Source organism: Microtus pennsylvanicus, chromosome 10 (assembly GCF_037038515.1).
Source record: "Microtus pennsylvanicus isolate mMicPen1 chromosome 10, mMicPen1.hap1, whole genome shotgun sequence".
Taxonomy (NCBI): domain Eukaryota; kingdom Metazoa; phylum Chordata; class Mammalia; order Rodentia; family Cricetidae; genus Microtus; species Microtus pennsylvanicus.
The window spans coordinates 60,972,425-60,988,649 of NC_134588.1; positions in this window are offsets into that span (position 1 = coordinate 60,972,425).

Consider the following 16,225-nt stretch of genomic DNA (forward strand, 5'->3'; position numbering starts at 1 on the left):
TAGGCTTTTGTAATGAGTTACCACTTAATTTGGCTAATTGAGCTGCCATCTTTAACACCGCCCTCCTTTGTGGTGAAGAAGCAAAGGTCCTAGGATTACTAGACAAATACAGACTGGCATCACTCAGTGCCTGGTTGGGATTCAATCCATCCTTTTATGGCTGTTTTGCTGCATGGACATAGATTGTAGTCAACACACTAAGCTGCTCTGTCACCAGGTCATACACCCTTGAGTGGCCATCACTATACACTGTCTTCTGAAGCATGATTGTACATATGCTACAAAACGTCTTATTTTTTTTAATGCAAATAAAGGAATTCGAAGGGAGAAAACACCTTAGGTGAAATAAAATGACTTTCATTCGCATTAGAGAAGTTAGAAAAGTAAGTTCTGAGGGAAAATATTCTACACGCAATTTCCCAACTTTGTGAACAATGACAGGAGATAGACACTAGTTTTTGTTCCTTCCGTAGTTGGACAACAATACTTTATTTATAATCCCTGTTTTACGAGCACGTGCCGAAAGAATTAATCACTCAGAAATCATGCTGTACTTGGAGAAGCTGAGGCCTTCCGAGTCCTGCTTTCCAGATGGGAGTCACCATCAAAATTTGACCAAGTGGCAAAGCAGCTCTCAGTCTAACCCAATTCTAAAGTGCCACAAACTCATGCCACCATGCTCGCCTGTGTGGCAAGACCAGGTGACACTGGGCGTTCCATTCCAAACGTCTTCAAATCCTAGTAGAACCCGCATTCTTTCGTCATCACTGAAGGAAAAGAACACTGTGGGGGAGTGACAGGGAGGGGCCCACTCCACTCTTCAGCAAACCGGGGCATGCACTTGTTGGCACAGTCAGAGATAAATTTGTTACCGCATGCTGTAACATCATCTAAGCAGACACGGCCTTCATAGGTCCTTAGATATGAATACTCGGTCACCAGGGAGTGGCACTCTTTGAAAGGATTAGGAGGTGTGGCCTTGTCGAAGGAACTGTATCACTATGGAAGGTTTGAGGTTTCAAAAAGTCCAGAGTCTCCCCCTTTCCAATTCCTGTGGATCCAGGATGTAGAACTCTCAGCTCCTTCTCCAGCACCGTGTCTGCCTGCATGCTGCCATGCTTCCCATCCTGATGTCAATGGACTGAACCTCTGAACTGCAAGTCAACCCCCAATTAAATGCTTTTCTTTATAATAGCTTCTGTGAATCTTGCGGGTTCTTCACGGCAACAGAACACTGACTAAGACATGCGAATTTATGGTTATATCTTAATTGGCCTCTATGTTTTTCTAACTCTCTTATCTATGTGGGGAAAGAAGAATTTCTTTCCCCTAGAAGGTCATATCGACATCAAGGAACCAAAAGTAGTACTTGAGACAAAATGGATTCCATTGCTCTGCCCAAGGAGTCTCATTCTCTTTTTTGTTTCTTACCCATTCTTTGCTTTTCTTGAACTATCCACTCACCTATACACCCTTATGTCCCCCGTCCACCTGGAGTATTTTTCTTCCTTTTGCTTTGGCCAACCTTCTCTGATGCATTCACAGAAATCTCCTAGCTTAGCCCTAACTCTGCCTCACTGGGTGGGGTCTTGAAAACTGTGGTGGAATGAATTTCCCCTGAATTAGTGCACAAAAATTCTAGATTGGCCAGGTGGTGGTGGCACATGCCTTTAATTCTAGCACTTGGGAGGCAGTTAGGTGGATCTCTGAGTTCAAGGCCAGCCTTGTCCACAAAGTGAGTTCCAGGTCAGTTAAGACTGTTTCACAGAGAGAGAGAGAGAGAGAGAGAGAGAGAGAGAGAGAGAGAGAGAGAGAGAGAGAGAGAAAGTCTCAAAAAGGAAAAAAAAAGAGAAGAAAAAGATCTAGATTCTAGGTTGAGGACTCTTAACCAAGGTCTATGTAAGAGCTTGAAAAGTTCTACAGAGTCCTGGGAATTATACACAAAAGTTGATAGTGAATGCTCGTTCACATTACTTAGAGTGAGGTCCACTACATGTATCAGGGCCTCAGAAGATTTCAAAAGCTCTACAATGTAGCATCTATTAGTCTAGATCAAGCTGTAAATGACACAAATTTACAGTGGCATCTTGAGAAAAAAAGGTTCTATTTTCTAAGAAATCCCTGCTTCAAGTAATATGCAGACTTAGTTCCCAGACTGTCCCCAGCTCATTAGGCTCTGCTATTGAATAATAGTCAATATTGTATCAATGTTAGAACTAAACAGTCAACAGTCCAAACCCTTGAAAGACAAAGCTTTAGGGAAGGGTTGATGTTTTACATTGTCACGGTCACTGTCATCTTCTTCAAGGCCCTGGGAACAAGCTGGATTCCTTGGCTTACTCTCCAATTTATGAAACAATACACAAATAAAGAAACACAGTCAGGTGGTGGTGGCACACGCCTTTAATCCCAGCACTCGGGAGGCAGAGGCAGGCGGATCTCTGTGAGTTCAAGGCCAGCCTGGTCTGCAAGAGTTAGTTCCAGGACAGGAACCAAAAGCTACAGAGCGGAGAAACCCTGTCTCGAAAATCAAAAAAAAAAAAAAAGAGAGAGAGAAAGAAAAAAGAAACACATAAGCCGAGAGACTCATAAACCATGTGAATAATACGTGTCAGGCTGATGAACATCAAATCCGAAAGCCATCTTTGGGGCTCAGCTTTGAATGGGTCGTCTATGTCATACCTCTCCTCTCAGAGCTCAGGGATCTATGTGAAAGAGAGATGGGTGGAAAGATTGCAAGACCCAGAGGAGGCGGGCAACTTCTAGAAAAATCGCATTTTCCAGAAACAGCAGGATGGATGCATGTGTGAACTCACAGAGGCTGTGACAGCATGAACAAGGCCTGGACAAGACCAAGCCAGACAGAATCTCTCCCAGAATTCAAAGCACAGTAAGTGGGCACGAAGTCCCACTGCTAGCCAAGACACTTTTTGAAAACAATAGCTGTCAGGAGAGGGAGAATCAGTTTTCTTCAAAAGAGTGTCACTGGGCATATCAACGATATTCCAGGACAGGCTCCGTGCTCGGAAGCTGGCCAACACAAATTGGCCTCCATGTTCTTAGTGGCTTTGTGTTGTCATTCTTAAGAGAGAAAAAAAAAAAACTATGAAGTTGGTTGGATAGGGAGAGGGAGAGGATCTAGGAAGAAGTAGGAGATGGGAAAGAATAATGAAAACACACTGTATCAAACTCTCAAAGAATTAAACAATTTTTTATACAAGCAGTCTCTTTCCAAGCGGTCAATGGATTTGATCTTGCATAATGGGATGGCACAAAAGCAAGGATGCAGAGATGCTGGGGAAGGTCTTTGGAAGGGAAATGTGGAACTGGAAAGGGCAAGTGCAAAGAGCCTGGTGTGGGATAAACTGCAGGAAGGGAAGAAAGCTCAAAGGAAACCAGAGTGAGACACGGAGCTGAGCCATCACTCAGAATTCCGTGCTGAGCCATGTTGCAGTGTTAGGATTTCATTCTAACTGTTTTTGAAGTTCATAGAGGATGCTAACCAGGCATCTGACATCAAACTTTGACCTGAATAACATTTTATGACAGCATACAACATGGTTCTAGGCTTTGTCTAGTCAGCAGGGACACTCCAGGAACAGTTTCTGTCCTCATAACCAACAACTCATGCAGAAAACCCATCTTTAGCAATGGGGTCTTCATTTACCTTATGCTTCTGGGAATGGCTTCTTCACCTATACATGGCCTTTCATTTGGCTTCCAACTGCTGTTTTGATCCTTCTTTCCGCTGCTTTTCCAAATCTACAAGGCACTTAAGAGCTCAAGGCTATCCTGTCCATACAACGAAAACTTTTTACAGAGGGTGAGAAGAATTTCTGAAGGGCCACTGCCATCTTCCCCAAACAAGTACCAATCTTGAGATTCAGCAGCAGGAGGGTGGGTACTAAAGAATCCATATTGGCGAGGTCCAACATAGTAGGAAGAGATCACAGCACATTTATCAATTATTTCATTAAAGGAATAATGCTGGTATGGTGGCATGGATGAGGAGGCGCCATTTTATTTAGCTCCCTATGAGATATCCTGCTTCCTCTTTCTGGGGCACTGCTGTGGGGTGCCACACCTCTCTCCCCACCCATGACTGGTTGCTGTGTTATTTCTCCCTCTCCAGGGGCAAGGAGGAGTAGGGGCAGTGCTTTTGCCTGCTTCACCTGCGGCTTGAGCCTGCTCCCTATGTAGGAAAGACTTGGAGTTGGCACTGGGCCCACTGTTTCTCCATCAACCACCCTTGGATTCTAAGAGGGACCAGGGCTAAACCCAGTATAGTTTCTAGTCCCAGTATAGTTTCTTGCAGGGGAGAAACGTATGCAGAATACGCAGGGGGCGATAACTGCCAGCATCCGTGACAAGTTTTAGGCTTCTGCAACCGAAGTACGCTGTCATTCGCTCTGTCTTGTCTTTGGTGAACTGTTGTTCAGGCTTGAAAGACTTCACAGTGTTACAAGCATTGGATTTTGCTTCTTCCAACACGTTCCCCTAGAAGCTCCATCTCAACGCAAATCTTGGGACACTTGATTTTGAGTTGAACCGGATGGGCCATTGTCAGCTTCCCCTTCTCTCATGCCCTCTTGATTGCATTAGCACTTTATCAACAAATATTTACACACCAGCCTAAGGTGTTCAGATCTGCCAGAGCCCTTTTTAGTTCGTATTTTATCCCAGGCACCGCGGGGCTTAAAACGCTAATCTCCCACACCAGTCCCTGATGCATTAACTTTTTTCTTAGCTCTTCTGTGAATACAGCCGTATCTGGACCAGTGAGCTATGCACTAACCCTGCTTCTCACGTAGCCAACCTACTCAATAATGCCTGTCTTTCCATTATTGTCTTCAAATCCCTCATACTCATGGGGACCCCAGCCAGTGATAAACAAGTGTCCCTAATGGCTCATGTGAACCAGTCTATCAAGATTGTGTTCTGTTGTATTGTCCCAGGCTACTTAACTTTGTCTTGGAGTGAATGGGTGCATATATTACCAAGTGTGTATCTTTCCGTAATTGCAGACAGACTCATCTGCTCACCCCCTTGTCCCACAGCCTCACAAGCTCAGCTGTGAAGGTTCTTTCATTTATTGTTGCAAAGTCATCCCCAAGTTTGGCTGTCCAGATGCAAGGTATTCCCTAATTCCCATCATTCCCTGCACTGGCCTATTATCAAAACCTTCATCTCCATGATGAATCTGGGATTTTCCTCTTCCTCTGTGATAAAGTTCTAATCTCAGGAGGAACTTCTGCCACTTTCACATTGCTTTCTCTCTCCCTCCTCGGTGTCATTGAGTTCTTGGAAGGGCCCCTTACCACAGATGTAGTTTATACTCTTTTTCCTCTGCGCACCACCAACTGTGAAAAACGAAAACAAACCCCGCAAGACACCTTCATCCCACTCCTCCTTCTCCCCAATAAGCTTCATTTGTCCTGGCAAATGAGAGGCTAATATAGTCGGTAGTAGCCACATCTCTTGGTAACTCCTTCCTTACAGAGGCAAATTCTTCCTGTGGGGACAGCTCACCCTCAGTTATGTATCTTACCACCCACAACAGTGGTAAAAACAACAGCTACAGTGGCCTTTTTACTCTGTGGGTGTATGCTATTTTTGGGGATTGCTAAATATTGTCTAGACCAGTCAGGGGTTGCCCCAGTACTCACTTGGCAGACCCCATTTATTAAGGAGGAATGTCATCCCATACGACATAGAGAAAGACGGCCACTCTGAGATTCCTCAGAAGGAGGTTTTCTCTTACACAGGGCTTGACCTGTTTGGCATGTCTTATCATTCATAGTAGGGTACATGCAACTGCCACTACAGTAAGGAGGAAGGACATCTGTCTTGGTTATGGCTATTGCTGCTGTGATGAAACACAATGACAAAAGCAAACCGCAGAAGAAAGAGCTTGTTTGGCTTATACTTCCATATTGCTGGTCATTATTGGAGGAAGTCGAGATAGTAACTTGAACAGGGAAGGAACCTGGAGGCAGGAGCTGATACAGAGGCCACAGAAGAACCCTATTTGTGGGCTTGCTCCTCAGCTTCCTTTCTTAAAGCATCCAGAACTATCAGCCCCCAATGGGCTGGGCCCTCTCACATAAATCACTATTGAGAAAATGACCTACAGTCTTGCCTACAGTCCAAGCCTATGGAGGTATTTTCTCATTTGAGTATCCTTCTTTATGATGGGGGGGGGGTCTAGCTTGTGTCAAGTTGACACAAAACCAGCTAGCACCCTGTCTAATACCACATGGGGGATGGTTTTCTTATTGAGTTTGCTTCTGGATGTTCGACCCTTAGACAAATCATCATCTGTTGAATATCTTCCTGTCCATTGCAAGGACTGGCTAACTGCTTCTCCCCAAATTATTTATGTTCTGCTTGGTCCCTACTTGGGTTTTAGTTGCATTGCATGACTTCTAGATAGGGCACTGAAGACAGACCAAAGAAATTATTTTACCAAGTCTAGCTTGGTGAAACAATGAGTTTAATGTTACTTACAGGAACATGGATGAGGGCTTGTTTACAGGAACATGAGCAATGGAAAGATAACTGAGTCACCAGAAAGCCCAGCCCTTTATGAGTGACAACTCATAAAAGTTGGGGTTCTCCTGTCCAACCTGTGGACACATCCACAGAAGAGCCATTTCCTCCCCAGCAATTGCTGACTGCCTATACTGCCTAAAAGAAGGGATTTGAGAATAGTAACATACTTTCTGAACTTCTAGAGTCTTGTAAGTTTCCTGGATTAGAAAATTCTGATAAGCTTCCTAACTCCTATGAGCTGAAGTTTCAGTTCATAGGAAATAGCTAAGAAGTGCACACACCCATCATGATTGGACTTCCTCCCACTAGCTTCTGCCTTTTAAAGTTTCCATGACTCCCAATGGTACAAAGAGGTGGGAACCAAGCCCTTAGCTTGTGTGCCTTGGAGGGTCTGGAGAGATACTTTACCACACTTTAAGCAGTTCCTAAAACACAGACCCCCTCTTCCACCCCCAGAAAATCACCTGTCTTTAGCTCCTCTTCTTTATTCTCTTAATCAAACACATTATCTGCTGGGAATATCCCCATTCATACCTGACTAAAGCAATTCATCTTAATGCACAAATAAATATGAGTTGAATCTCCTAATAGTTGTAGATAGTTGTATGGTCTAAAGTGGGCTTTGTTTTAGAGAATTCAGATTTCATTGTACACAATTTCCAAGCTATTGGCTTCAATTCACAACCAATTTTATTATTCATAACTCCATAAGCTAAGTGGGTAGTTATTCTGGCCTGAGTCATGTCTAGAAGACTTGATCAGGGCTCACTGAGAGCTGGTGAAATGATTCAGTAGACAAAGACTCTTGCTACAACACTTGATTTCTTAAGATCTATCCCTAGAACCCACATGGTGGGAGGAGAGAACTTCCTCCTGCAAGTTGTCCCCTGACCTCCACATAGGGGTCATGGCACTTGTGCTCACACACATAGATACTTAATAAGTGTGACAGCAAAGATGGCTAGAATGTTCCCTGGATCCTATATGGTCTAAGATGGCATTGCTCATACAGACTAGTTATGGGCCAGGCGAATGAAAGTGGCTGGATCTTGGGTTTCTTATCATTTATTAGATTCACTAACATGGGGGAGACAAATTTACAGACGGGACAGTGCAGAATGTTGTCTGTGTCGTGACTTGACACCGATGTACACTCACAGTAGTCTATCAAGCAAAATCATTCCCATGGCTAACTGAGACTCAAGGCTGAACTCCCCTTGCAAAGGATATAGCTTTTGGATATAAACACTTTTGGAATTAAGAATCAAGATGAGTACTTAACCTGGAGCCTTCTAATAGTCTCTACTAACTATAACTGCACTGTATCTCTTCCATATTCAGTCAGTAGCAAAACTTCATCTTTTTTTAAAAAAAATATTTATTTATTTATTATGTATACAATATTCTTTCTGCGTGTGTGCCTGAAGGCCAGTAGAGGGCACCAAACCTCATTACAGATGGTTGTGAGCCACCATGTGGTTGCTGGGAATTGAACGCAGGACCTTTGGAAGAGCAAGCAATGTTCTTAACCACTGAGCCATCTCTCCAGCCCGCAAAACTTTATCTTTACTTGTGAAGCTTGCAAGGTTGTTTTCAACCCTGGACGTGGGGCTCAATATTGTCTTGGAACCCTAAACTCACCTGTGAAAGAGAGAAATTAAAGTGGGGTGTTTGGGGGTAGAAGAAAGGGAGCGGCAGGGGCAGGCTCTCCTCTCTTCTCAAGAGATCCTCCCATCGTTAGAATTCTTCAATCTTCTTATCTCTCTTTGTTAGTACCAGTGTTGACAGAGGTTTCTGTCCCACCAGGTCCTACATCTGGTTAGTCCCAAATAAACAATGAGGCCTACATTAATTATAAAATGATTGGCCTATTAGCTCAGCCTTATTAACTCTTATAACTTATATTAGCCCACAATTCCTGTCTGTGTTAGCCATGTGGCTTGGTACCTTTTTCAGCGACGCAGTCACAGCTTGCTTGCTCTGTGTCTGGGTAATGACTGCAGACTGAATCTTTCCTCTTCCCAGAGTTCTTGTTGCCCCACCTCCACTTCCTACCTGATTGCCCCGCCTCTACTCCCTGCCTAGCTACTGGCCAATCAGCGTTTATTTAAAATACAAGTGACAGAGTACACACCATTGTCCCACAGCATACCTGTATATAAGAATGATCAATAAACCCTATAGCATATACCCTCCTCCCTGTACTTCAACAGAAAAATGACTGGCAGGCTCAGCTAGTTCTCTATCCATAACATACATTCTTTCCTACAAGTCACAATTTATTCTGACACCAACATACCTGGCTAAATAATTTAATATCTCAGGCTATTTTGCATGTGTGTGTGATTGTTTGTCATAATTCTGTACAAAGAGGAATTTTTTGGGTAGGCCTCCTGGGATAGCTAGGGTTTCATTGCTGTTGGTTTCATAGCTCAAAAGTGGACAGACAGCATGCGTATACCCATTCCCATTTTATTCTTCTTAGCAGCCAGGATGCAGTAATAAGGATGTAATGTCTGGTAGTAACAGAGTCATCTAAGCACTATGGGGATAAAAAGGATCATTACAGATAGAAATGGGAGTGAAATGCTTTGACTTTCTGGGCACTCCCTTGAAAAGCATATCAATCCAATTCTAGACTTAGTAGAGGAGGAAAACAATCCAGTATCTGCTGAAGTGATGCCCATTGTTTCACTGGTACAAACACTATTTTAATCAACATAGCACTGAACTCACTCATAAACCTAGCAATGTAGGGGACTCAGAAGAAGGAAAGAAGTAATTTTCTTCCCCCAAACGAGCTATCATCAACACTGTCCTGCCTCCCCTCCCTAGATATTCAGTCTGCTCAGAGACAGAGAATGACTAGTGTGCAGAAATCACAACTAAAAGCACAAAAAGTGGACCAAGCTTGCAATAGTCCTGTGTGGGGGCTAAAGAGATCTCTGGAGAAAAGAGGGATAGGTCAACCGTTCCACAGATGTCCATATTAAAACTTCTCTCCAAACGCCACTCAGAGGAACCATCTGGAGATCATCACTCCCCGTCCCCTCCATACGTCCTTCTTGTCTCTTATCTGTAGCCGGGGCCTCAGCACCTACCTAGTTTATTTAGCTTAAGTTACTTTTTTTCTCACCATGTTTAAATTAGATCCTTCACATGTGTGTTAATGGAGGAAGACTGGTACACACTATGCCACTGCTCAAGACTGTATTACCTAGACAGTTGTATTGTTTCCAGCCACCAGTATATCCCTATTGTCTTAGTTTAGGCTTTTATTGCTGTGAAGAGAAACCATGACCATGGCCAATTCTTACAAAGAAAACATTTCATAGAGGGTGGCTAGCCCACAGTTTCAGAGGTTTGGTCCATTATTATCACGAAGGGTAGCATGGCAGAGTACAGGCAAATGAGACACTGGAGCTGAGAGGGTTACATCTTCCGGCAACAGGAAGTCAACTGACTGTTGCACTGATGAAATCTTGAGAAAAAGAGATCTCAAAGTCCGCCCCCAAAGTGACACACTTCCTCCAACAAGGCCACACCCCCTAGTAGTGCCATTCCCTCTGGGGGCCATTTTCTTTCAAACCACCACACTTATCCTATCACCAATATAAAATGCTGACATAATTGTGTGTGTATGTGTGAGGGTGTGTGTGTGTATAAACATATGTGCAAGGGTGCACGTCTAGGCTAGAAGTTGACTGGGGATGTTTTTTTCAATCACCCTTTCTGTCTTATCTTCTGAGACAGAGATACTCTCACTGGATTTGAGCTCACTGATTCAGTTAGACTGGTGGATGAACCAGCTGGAGGAATCCTCCTATTTCAACCTCCTTGGAGCTGGAATTAGTAAGTACTTCACCCCCGAGTCATCTCCCCAGCCCTCTATAGTTTGTACTTGAGAAACCAAAACAGATCTTGAGACATTTGCAGCTCCCTGTCAGATAATGTTCATTCCTTTTGCATGGTATATTCTGACTTTCCAAAACCTATCCTCAGGCTACATCCCCAGCCTTTTGATTTTCTTATTGCTTTTATGCTAAATTTCTTCTCAATAATTCTAACAGAAGTATTACTTTTCTCCTCTCATTAGCTAACTCCAGCACAAATTCCTTTCTCAATTCCTTAGGCAAATTATTAATTCTTTTGGTCTCCTTGCGTGCCGTTCACATAATTCTCTGTGTCTGGGTTGGTATTTGCCTATGAACAGCAGGTAACTTGAGGGGAACATGGGTGTGTGATTAGGCTGACATACGGCAACATGCCAATAGATCTCAGAAAGAGGGACAGAAAAGTGGCTTTGCACTGTAGTTCTTTTCCTTGTTTGCTTGTTTTTTGTTTTTCAAGACAGGGTTTCTCTGCATCCCCGTGGCTGTCCTGGAACTCATTTTGTAAATTAGGCTGGCCCTGAACTTGGAGACCTGTCTGTCTCTGCCTCCCCAGTGCTTGGGTTAAAGGTATGTGCCACCATCAAATGGCTCATAGTTTTTTAAATGTCTTTTTTGCTTATTTCTTCTATGTCGGGTCTATGTTTTTATATGCAAAGTGAAGTATTTTTATACAGTTATATTTTAAGAAAGGAATTAATACTTCAGAAAAAGGTTGAGCTAAGATTCCTTCTCATTCTAAAATTTAATGCAACCCTTTTTAAAAATTGCTGCCTCAAAATATTTTAAGACAAAAATTAGTAGAATTCAATTACACAATTAGTTGCCTGCAACCTTCCCTTTATGTTGAATTTATACATAGATAAAAATGAAGAGAAATCAATGAAAATTGCATTCCTGAATTAGCACTCTGATTTTCAACAAATTTCACAGTAGCATAAAACAGTTTAATAGACTAAGTAATGATGACAAAATGATGGAAAATTTTTATGTTTCTCTTCATTGCGTCACATTTCATAAAGTCAATATTAAATATATAAGTTAATAGCAACTATCTTTTGTAAATCAATATTAAGTGCCCCCATTAGTTGGGATTAAAAGATTATTTTATCTGACACTTTCCCAAATTACGATGGAGTTGACAGTAAGATACAACAGCGGGACAGAGTAGAAAGCAGCCAAGGAACGCTGTGCTGTGCTGTGGGTTAGGTGGAATCCTTCTTGCGTGGACAAAGAAGGAATAAATTCTGTCACAAGGACTGATACTCATGCAAAAGTGCAGAATGGCCTTCCTGCTTCATCCAGTGGAAGCTACTCCATAATAAAAGGCTTTTTATGAACATAAGAAATGAAACGTGCTTCTTTTTCTTTTGGTAAAGCAAGACCTGGGCCATTGTGACTGGGACGTTTGGTTGGGCTTGATTCTCCAAGGTCCTTAAAAAAAGAAAGAAAGAAAAAGTAATTAAAAAATTAATGTTAATAATATTATTATTATTATCTTGAGACGAAGTCTCACTTTGTAGTTCTGCTTTGCCTGGGACTTACCTAGACTTATATAAGTGCTCTTGTGCCAGAGTGCTGGGATTAAAGGTATGTTCTACCACTCCCAACTGTATTTTTTAATATTTTAAATTGTGTGTGTGTGTGTGTGTGTGTGTGTGTGTGTGTGTGTGTGTGTTTAGATACACTTAGAAGCCAAAGGCATCAGATCTTCTGGATCTGGAGTTACATGCAATTGTGAGCACTGTAATAGCTGTCTCCTCTCGTTTTATAATCCTCTCTAGTTCTGGGATTAAGGGTGTGCACCACTACCGCCTGGTTTCTATGACAAGCTAGTGTAGCTACTGGGATTAAAGGTGTGTGTCACTTCTGCCTGGTCTGTCAAGCTGGCCAGTGGGGCTGTTTTACTCTCCTGTTCCTCAGGCAAGCTTTATTTATTAAAACAAAAATAAAATGCCACTACAAAAAGAGACAATATTTTCATAATTTCAATAGAGGGTTGGAGTCTATAAACTAATTACAGAAAAAGAAACATTTGAGTTGAATATTGAAATAGCTAAGACTCTAAGTACAATAGGCAAGTTGGCTATCAGAGCAGACAGAGCTCAGGGAAGGCTCAGGACACCAGGACAAGGTACCCAGTCAGCAAGAGGGATGGGGATGACCAGGAGGAGTTAGGGCAAGGGCCATGTTTCCAAAGAACCTGGCTAAACTTTTTCTAAAGCCACATTTGGAGAGGATCTGTGGAGTGCTTCAGTTAAATGAAAACCGTCCCCGGGCAACTGACCACACTCTGTCTGAAAACCAATGATAAACACTCACATTCAGTTAGGGGAAATAAATGCTTTACTTTCTTTTTCCTCTTTCTTCCTCCCTTCCTCCCTCCTCTCCTCCCTTCCTCTCTTTTTTCCTTTCTTTTTCCCCACTGAGACAGGGTTTCTCTGCGTAGCCCTGGGTGTCCTGAAACTTGCTCTGTAAGACTAGGTTGGACTTGAACTTTTGCCTCTCCCTGCAGAGTGCTGTTACTAAAGGTGTGTGCCACTATGCCCAACATCACGCATTATTTTCAAAGGTAAGACAATAGTCAACTTCTTCATAGAGACATTTTAAACCAGAAGACAGCAATGGTGATTCTAAATAACTGAAAGAAATCAGGAACTAAACTAGGCTTCTACACACGAGAAAAAACCTGACCTTATTTATGCTAGCCAAAAGCAGCCGGGAGTAGGCATAATGCTACTCACAATGATCTTTACAAACAACACCAGGACTGAGAGCTTTTTGAGAGCAGAAACTATATCCTGACCCTCTTGGCTCCCCGCAATGTATCAGTGCTTAAAACGCTTTGGTACACACCTGGAAAGATGGCTCAATGGTCAAGAGCATTTCCTGTTCTTTGAGAGCTCCTGAGTTTGGTCACTGGGCAGCTCACAACTGCCTGTAACTCCAGCTACCTCTCCTGGTCTCCTCAGTCACTGCACTCACGAGCACATACATTCTGACACATACATACATATGACTAAAAAGTAAAATACTTTTAGAAGACTGGTAAAACAGATAAAGGACTTGAAGGTGCTGTATCATTCACTAATTGCTAATCACTATCTTGATGTGGGATTTCTGTATGCTGTGATTACCATTAATGAATAAAGAAACTGCTTTGAACCTATAGCAGGGCAGAACTTAGCTAGGCAGGGTGTGGGGGAGGAAGTAAACTGAATGCTGGGAGAAAGAAGGGTGGAGTCAGAGAGACACCATGGAGCCATGGCCAGAGTCAGACATGCTGAAACCGGCAAGGTAAGTCACTGTCACATGGCGATACACAGATTAATAGAAATAGGTTAAACTAATATAAGAGTTAGCCAATAAGAAGCTAGAGCTAATGGGCCAAACAATGATTTAATTAATACATTTTCTGTGTGATTATTTCAGGTCTAAGCTAGCTGGGCATCTGGGAAGAACAAGCAGCCTCCTCCAACACTATTTGGAGTAAATTGATGGCATTCTGACGCTGGAGCTTATGAAGTTTAGTGGAATGTTTTAACATTGGACATACAGGGTTTTCTTTTTTTGGTTTTGTTTTGTTTTGTTTGTTTCTAAGTTGTGTGGGTGAGAGAGATTTCCTCAGTCCCTGGTGTTCTTTTCCAAGGGTTGTCTTGACAAAATGACGTGAACTGGTTGGATTACAACGTAAGTTGATTCTTTCAGCTACCTATACCGGGTACAAAGCACGGTGCTTGCACAGCTCAACCTCTCTCTGAGGTCTCACTCAGCATCCTCTCTCTGCTACAGGTCCAGAGTTCTTTATTTACCTGTTTGTTTTGTTGTTTTTGTTTTTCTCACAAAGCTAACATATGCATTGTCTTCTGGGTAATTATACTACTCTTTGTGTAACCGTCACTTAGGTTTCAGTATAGCACATTTGCTTCTAATTCTGTTAAATCGCCCCCACTTGCTCTCTCCTTCCTTCCTTCCTTCCTTTCTCCTGCCTTTCATTTCCTCCCTCTCTTCCTTCCTCCCTCCCTCCCTCCCTCCCTCCCTCCCTCCCTCCCTCCCTTCCTTCCTTCCTTCCTTCCTTCCTTCCTTCCTTCCTTCCTTCCTGACTTCCTTCCTTCCTTCCTTCCTTCCTTCCTTCCTTCCTTCCTTCCTTCCTTCCTTTCTTTCCCTCTCAAATACTGGCTTTCCTTCTGGTACACATACATATGTAATAATATAGTATTTTATTAAATAATTGCTCTAAATAATAATAAAAGTGTGAATCAATTACAATCAATAATTTTTTATTGTAGTATGTGCTTTGGAATATTATGATAAATCACTTCATTTATCTTTGACATTCTTAAATTTCATAATGTTGCATCTTGGTTCACACTGTCAATCAATTTTTGTCCTGGATTCACAATGCTCTTCCTTGCTGAAACCTTATAGCCTTCAGTTGTGTAGAATTTTCTTCTATTATTTCTTTGAACCCCTTTCCCCACTTATTCTCTTCTATGGGGCTTTTATGCATTTGATGTTATTCTTCTCAAATTCATTCTCTGGATTTCTTTTCTCACAATGCCAATAATAATAGTAATAATAGTAATAATAATAACAATAATAATAATAATAATAATTAATAATAATAGCCAGGTGGTAGTGGTGCATGCCTTTAATCCCAGCACTTGGGAGGCAGAGACAGGTGAATTTCTATGAGTTCAAGGCCAGCCTGATCTACAGAGTGAGTTCCAGGACAGCCAAGGCTACACAGAAAAATCATGTTTTAAAAAACTGAAATAGTAATAATTATTATTAATAATGCTGATGATATGATAATAATATCACAAACAAATTCTGGAGTCAGCACTGAATTTAACAGGTAATTAAACAGAAGCAAGGAGTTAGTTCTTTAAATAAAAGAACACAATCTATTTATTACTATTATTATCATTATTATTAATTGTTCCTGTTAGTAGTAGTAGCATCTTGCCTTTTTATTTGCTTGCTTGAACTTGTGGAAGATTTTCTTAACATAATTTTCTGAGCTTTAAAGTTGATTTTTTTTATTTCTATTATATTTTTATTTCCCAGTAACTCATTTTAATTTTTAATTGTGTGTCTGCACTAGCCCATGTTATCTCGTAAGGTATCAAGTATGGTATCTCCTCTTAAACATTCATGATTTCTTCATTGTCCATTTCTGCATCTTTTTCCCTCATATTAAAAAAAATTTTAAACAGCCCTTTTTTTAGATTATTATTTTATTATTATTTTTTAAAATTTCATGTGCATTAGTGTTTTGTCCGCATGTGTGTCTGTGTGAAGATGCTAGATCCTCTGAAACTGAAGTTAAGAGACATGTGCAAGCTGCCATGTGAATGTTGGGAATTTAACCCGGTCATTTGGAAGAGCCAATGCTCTTAATCTCTGAGCCATCTTTCCAGCCCATATACATACATACATACATACATACATATGTGTGTATATAATATTTCCCTTGGGAAATTTTCTATGTCTTAGATTTTTCTATAGGTCTGGAACTAGTCTGCTGTTCATATTTATGAGTAAAGCGCTAACTGGGTTGATTTTAAAATGCTTGGAAATGGCTTATTGCTTGATTGGTTTTAGACAATGATCAAGCTATCAGGGCCTCTTGTTAGGGACTCTCAAACACTGTATCATTATTTTTTTCCTGGGATACGAGGGAATTAATTAAAGTAGTGATTTTTCAAGTTTCAAATGGAGTGTGTAATCTTTCATACTGACATTCTAGAAATGAGGTTAAAAGGAAACCGTGGTCTTCT